The sequence below is a fragment of the Mus pahari genome, chromosome 7 (assembly GCF_900095145.1).
Source record: "Mus pahari chromosome 7, PAHARI_EIJ_v1.1, whole genome shotgun sequence".
NCBI lineage: Eukaryota > Metazoa > Chordata > Mammalia > Rodentia > Muridae > Mus > Mus pahari.
This window is the reverse complement of record NC_034596.1, coordinates 93,398,177-93,405,676: the sequence shown is the minus strand read 5'-3', so window position 1 is coordinate 93,405,676 and position 7,500 is coordinate 93,398,177.

The window sequence follows — 7,500 nt, the reverse complement described above, 5'->3', positions numbered from 1 at the left end:
GCACTCTAGAGGTTCTTACGTTTATACACTCTCACAGGTCCCCAGAATTCCAATCATAAATTATCTGTAGCTGGCAAAAATCAAGCCCCTCCCAAAGCACTAGACAATCACAGTTAGTGGCCAAGGACAATCTGAAGCAGCCTCATATCCCACACCTGGGATTAAAACAAAAACATATTCACATAATGTAACTAGGTTTTTTTTTAAGAAACCAAAATTCTCACTATAGTTACTCTTTATAGAGACTTTTATCATACTGGGGCAGGAGTTCTTCTCTAGACACCTCCTGATCCAAGCAGGGGACTTGGTGATTGTTGCTTATTTCAAGGTGGTGCCGATGGTGCGGATGGGAGGAAGCGCTGGGTTCTTTTGGTTCAACCTTTAAGACTTTTGGGTGGGATTTTCTCCGCTCAATGGCTCTGTCACCAGAACAAATACTATCTCTTCTTCCTAGATAGGTAGTATCTAGAGTGTCTGCATTTGCCTTGGCAGAAAATATCTTCCTGAATCAAAATTAGTTTAAGGCTCACTTATATTCACTTGGTACAGCTTATGGGAAATCTATTTTTGATATCTTTTCTGTATCAATTTCTTTAATGTAGTAAATAATAATAAGACTTAATATAAAAATAAGGCTTAATAATGAATACAGAGCAGAAAAATCTGTTTTAATAAAAGCAAGTTCAAAGTTGGGTGTGGAGGCCAATTTCTGTAATCCTAACACATAGGAGACAGAAGTAGAGGGATCAAGAGATCAAGGCCAGGCTGGAGAGATGGCTCAGCGGTTAAGAACACTGACAGCTCTTCCAGAGGTCCTGAGTTCAAGTCCCAACAACCACATGGTGGCTCACAGCCATCTGTAATGAGATCTGATGCCCTCTTCTGGTGTGTCTGAAGACAGCGACAGTGTACTCACATACATAAAATAAACAAATAAATCTTAAAAAAAAAAAAAGAAGAGTTCAAGGCCAACCTTATCTACACAGTGAGGTGGACTCAGTCTCAGAAATAAGAAATAACACAAATTCAATCCATAATCTTATTGTAACTTCTTATTTATGGTGTATTGCTTGTTATGTTTTTCTTTGTTGTTAAAGAGCTGTGTGTGTGTGTGTGTGTGTGTGTGTGTTTGTGTGTGTGTGTGTGTGTGTGTGTGTGTGTTTTATTTCTCTGAACATACATTGTTTAAAACTTAGCGTGTATGCTAGATTCTAGGTTACTCCCCCACAGCACCAGACCTCATGACTCACACATGAGCACTCAATTTCTGTTTGGTTCTTAGCCTTTTTCTTTCTGCAAACTGCTTTTCAAGGATAGAACTTTTAGTTGATGTTCTTGAAGGAATTAGAAATGTAAAGCAACTTGAAGTAATTGAGCAATAATGACAGAAAACCACTTCAACGATACGTGAAAGCGTTGAGTCTATTCCAGTATTCACAGTTACCGCATCTTCCAACCCTACAGCATAGCTGTTTGAGTGTAACTGTTTATGGGGCCTGAAAATGTACTGTTAATTCACTGAGCAAAGAGTTCTCATGTGTTATTAGATTGATGGCAAGGTACACTGCTTAGTTTGGGTCCTAACACTGCTGTCTGGAAGACAGGAGATCAGAGACCAAGCTGCCAGAACAACCAGTTCTTTCAGAGGAATGTGACGAAAGAAATGGGTTGGTTCCTTCCACGCCTTTCTGCTAGCTTCCGATGGGTGTAGGAATCCCTTGGCATTCTTTAGCTCATCTCTGCCTTCATCTTTACATCCTCCATCTGTGAGTTTCTACATTCAAATTTCCCTTTGTGTAGGGATGCCAGTCCAGTTGGACTCATCCTGCTCCTGGGTAAATCTTTATATATCTACAATAAAATCTTTTCCAAATAAGGTCAAATTCTAGAGAAGTAGGGGTTAGCATTTCAACTTGTGATTACTGGATACTGGGAAACACGGTTTTACCCCCTAACAGGATGGCAGACAATCCACATCAGGACTAGGCTTCAAATCCAATAGGGGTTTAGCAGGTTGGTAGTAGATAGTTGAGATTATAAGTCAGCATGCATCTGTACCAGGAGTGTGTCTGAAGCTCAGGAAAAGCCTGGTTAATTTTAGGGATGCTCATTAATGTAGGATGACTGGACATCAGGGTTAGCTCAGAACAGGAAGGGAGTAGCTGGGGCCGAGTTTGCTAAAGCAGGTTGGAAGTTTGGGGTAGCACAACATTGGTCCTTTATTTTATAAACAACTCAGATCTGCCTAGTTTGTTTTATATAACATTTGTTATAGTTTCCTAACTATAGCCACAACATTGTGATTGGATATCTGAGGGGTTGGTTCAATCAGTAAAATGTTTGTCTTGCAGTCATGAGCACCTAAGTTCAGAGTTCAATTCCTAGGATCCACCTTGGAACCAAACCAACCCAACAACAATAGCAACAACAGAAGCTGAGTGTGCGGGTTGGATGCTGGTAATCCCGGTACTGTAGAGGCAGAGACAGGCAGATCCCTGGGACTTTCTGAGCAGCCACCCAGTCCTACTCAGGGGTGAACTTCAAAGAGTGAGCCTGTCTCAGGAAAAAGTAGAGGAATCCTGAGGAATGATTCCCAAGGTTGTCTTCTGACATCAGCAGCTGCATGTGCATTTATCCGTGCATCACATGAGCATGACACCCACCACACACGTACACCCTCACACAACCTGTAGCTATCATGTTGAATTGGAGATGGAAAGATAGTTCAGTGGTTAAGAGACATGGCTGTTCTTCCAGAGGACCAGGTCCAGTACTCATGTGTCAATTAAAAACCACAGGGTTCCATAGGTACCCATCCCTGGCTAATACACACAGTGCGTGCATGTAGAACACAGACATACATGCAGGCAAAACAACTAAGCACACACAAAACACAACTAATTAAGATAGCTAAAAGTTTTTAAAAATATGCTTTTGGCCTTTGTAGTCATCTTTCAGTCACTCACCAGAAGGTTGAACACAAGAGGCAAGTGCAGAGGTGCCCACAATGCATTCTCCAGACTTTTTTGGAAACAGGAGCTGTTCCTTTGTCCACATACATGCAGATCTACAAAAAGGGTGATTTGGTAGACGTCAAAGGAGTTAGCACTCTTCAAAAAGGAAGACGACAAAACAGGAGGTGCCTACAACATCATGGTATATGTCGTGGGCAGCATAGTAAACAAACCAGTCCAGGGCAGGAGAACCTCTCAAAGAGAATTAATGTGCAGATTGAGCCCACCAAGCACCATGACAGGCACCTGAAATCAGCGAAGGAAAACCATCAGAAGAAAGGAAGCCAAAGAGAAAGGCAGGGGGATCAGCTGAAGCGCCAGCCTGCTCCGCCCACAGCTGCAGGAGTCTGGTCCCTCTGAATTCAGCTCTCAATGTGCAAAAAGACCTAGACTGCTAACTTTTTTTTTTTTTTTTTTAAATAAAATAAGATGTTGCGTGGCAATTCCCTATGAACTAACAAGTTTAATTTGGCTTGAACTCCAAGTTTATTTTCTTAATAGAGTCCTTGGTTTCCTCTGGCCCCTTTCTGACAAGTTAAGGATCTTTTCATGTGACATTGCTTCCCACACAACAGCTCAGAGGAGAAGTTGCCTTTCTTGCATTAAAAGAAATGGAAAGAAAAGAAATCTACCCAACAGTTCTTGAGTGAGTAGTGAATTTGTCATCTCTCTGCCTTCATCCACCCTCATCTTCCTGGAGGTACCAATTCATCCTCATCCCTCACACAGAATCTTTCTGCCCACATCCAGCTCCTTTAGCATCTCCTTTTCTGGGCCAAGCACTCATTCAGGTCTTTCCCCAAACAAACAGAATTTTCTTCTCAGGAAAACTTCTGAAAAATAAGGTTCTCTTGTTACATGTATTTTTAAAGGCGCTCATAAAACGTACCCAGAATAGGTTTTAAAATTACCCATATCACACATCTTAACACATTGGTATCTTTTGTTCCAGTTGTCATTATATTATATAACTGAGCTCATTATATATATGCACACACACACACACATATATATGTATATTTCTGCTTAAAATTTTAATGCATTCTATTATAGAATGTTATCACTACTGCCAGAATGTATCAGATTTTTTCCAGTGATTTTTATAATATTTTTGCCATATTGGCTGGATGAGTTTGCTTAAAATTCTTCTTCTGGTTAGGCATTTTGGGTTCTACATTGTTATAGTAAATACTTTTATTCTTTTTTTTTTTTTTTTGAATGCTGAGCTTAGTAAGTGCTAACTAAGCAAGTACTATAATAAATATTTATTTTTATTTTTATTTGCTTGTCGAGACAGGGATTCTCTGTGTAACAGTCCTGGCTGTCCTGGACTCTCTTTGCAAACCAGGCTAGCCTCAAAGTTGCAGAGATCTGCCTGCTTCTGCCGCCTAAGTGCTAGGCTAACAGTGTTACCACCATACCAGGCTTCTCCACTCTTTGCTATTATATTGGGATGAATTCTCTGTGGGGAATTGATGAGCTAAAGAAGGTCATCGTAAGTTTCCAGACACAGAATTTCCTTTCTACAGATAATTCAAGCACTAACGAATTCAGACTCTAAAGAAGAGGGAATTGGAATTTGAACTGAACTATGGCAGTGGGTGGCTGGGAGAGTGAGTGTTGACATGGAGACAGGAATGGGAGAGTCAGTGAGGGGAATGGGAATCGGTGAGGACTTGGTAGCCATGTTTGGGAGGCGGGAAGCTTTGCGGATCAAAAGGAAACTCATCTTGCCAATCTGCATAACTAAGGTAATAGTGATTGGTTTTTAAAAATTTACTGTTAAAAAGGGTGATGTTTAAGGTATGCAGATGTGCAGGAAAAGAAATTTGGCATGGGACTTACTTTATTTGGATTATATGCCAATTTTTAAAAGCTTTGGGTGGAGTCTAATAGGCTTGTGGAATCATTGTTCTCAGGCAGGGGACATCTGTTGTTTTTGCCAGTCTGACATCTGGCTCTCCTTCACGGGAGGAGTTTCAGGTGCCAGTCTGGTTTAGAAGGAGCTGAATTTATTTACACCTGTTTTTAATTAAATTGCAGGCATCTTTGGTTTGGTAGATGAAGATGGGGGATGATAGAGCATCCAAGGATGGATGCTCCGAGGATCGCTAGTGGCATCCATCCCTTCTTAAACTGGAAGGCTGGGTCTTTCCTGGTCTTTCTTCCTGTGGCTTTTACCCACTTGGCACTACTACTCTGTGGCTTCTAAGGGGGATCCACAACTCAAGTCAGCTAATTAGAGACCATGAAGATGATGTCTACTAGTTTCTAGGGGACAGCCAAAAACAGAACAAACAAACAAACAACAACAACAACAACAAAAAAACCTTATTTCCACAGGGATTCCAAGCTAAGGGGTCTATAGAGGTCTATAGAGGGAGCTGTTGGCAATTATTTTGCTTGTCTGGCAACTGAACCAACACCAGGATACTCTGGGTTAAGTCTAATGACCTGGTTCTGATTTTAATTATTGGCATCTTAGCTTTCAAGTATATTGATGTACTTTTCAGTCTTTTGATACATTATAATTATCTTTAATCTAAGGCAGTGGGAATGAATTTCAATTACATATAACCAAATAAATTCTTACTAATACAATAATATAGTACAGGTATCAGAAAATGATTGTTTTTTAAATAAAAACAAGAGGTGTTCTATTGTAAGTACATAATATTTTGTTTTACATTTAATGATTCAGATAAAAATAAGGAACATCTGTGTTAGGTTCTGTACACAAAAGAGAGTGGCCAAAGGCGTAGTTGTAGAAATTAAACATTATTATAATTTATAACTGCCTGAAGTCAATATCTATAATGTCACAAATTTCAGCAACACATGTTTCACTTGCTTTACTTCATATTTGTATATGTGCTTATGTATGTATACACGCATGTGGACATGCCTTTGCATGTATGGGTAGAGGCCAAAAGTCAGTGTTGAGTGTCTTCCTCTATGTATCTTACTAAAATTTTAAAATCACATTTATTTATTTATTTATTTATTTATTTATTTATTTATTGGTGACTATCAGGGGTACATGTGTAAGTGGGAATCAGAGGACAACTTGTGTGGGTTGCTTCTTTGTAATATACATGGTTTTCAGGGGTCAAACCACGGTTTTCAGACATGGGAACAAGCTCTTTTACCTACTGAACCATTTTGCTAGCTCAGTCGTTTAAGCTGGGCTTTATAGTCAGTGAACCCCCATGATACACCCATCTCTGCCTCCTTAGCATTTAGCTTTTTATGTGGGACCTGGAGATACGAAGCTCAGTTCTTATTCTTGGGCAGCAAGCACTTACCTTCTGAGCCATCAGCCCATGACTGACCTTATGTTTCTTTTATAGGCTAGAGGATACATATCACGGTGCCGACACATGAACAGAAAACCACAAATAACTCCATTTGCTTGAATTTTAGAATATACTCCACATATCTGCACTATATAGCTTCAGACTGGACTAGGAGGCAACAGACAGATTACCAAAGGATTATTGTTCTTTTACGTAAATGGTTCACCAGATGTTTACTTGTTGATCCATATCTGGGGTCTGGTTGCATGACTTTCAGAAAGTGCTGACACCTTGTCCAGGGTAAAGGCTTGACTGACTTCTCTGCCATGACACTGCTAACAGATCGCATAGAGAACTGATGAGATTTGCTTTCCTCTCTTTAGTATTCATGAGTGGTTCATTTTCTAGCCACCACTGTGCCTTCGTCATCTCTTTTGGTCTTAAGTTGTCATTTGAGGATGACTTAATTAAGAATGTTTTTGCTTCAAACTCTACCCTTGGGTCATTAAAAATTGCAATGGAAAATATGATAATGGGAAAATAAATTATTTAAATCTATTATTAATCTGAAGTTCTTAAATATGTACCATGGGATCTGTAAAACATTGTGTTGAAAAAAACTCTGCACAGAGAGAAATTCTTATTCTTCTACACCCTGCCTCATAAAAATTATATGTAGCTAGAGGTTAATATTTCACAATGTACAGCAACAAATATTTAATTTTTTCTAAGCATACATAGATGTTACATAGTCAACATCTCTTTCAGGAGTAGTCTACCTGATCACAATTATTTAGACCATCTGATTTCACAATTACTTTGAAACATGCCCTTCTTCATTTTAATGAAGAGATAATTGCCGCTATCCAAAACAGCAGCTGAAAGATCTTCCAGCCAACGGGGGTGTTGGGAGTTTTGGTGGGGGCAGTGATGCACATTTGTAATCTCAGCATTCACGAGACAAAAAACACGAGGATTATAGAGTTTGAGGCCTGCCTGTTCAGCAACAGTAGTAACAAATCCAGGACTATTTATTAGGACAGTGTATCTAATGTGTCAAAAGTACATTAGGTTTTATTCTTGCCAAATTTCTGGACCAGAGAGCACCATGATAAGCAAACACACGCACACACACACACACACACACACACACACACACACATATATATATATACATATATATATATATA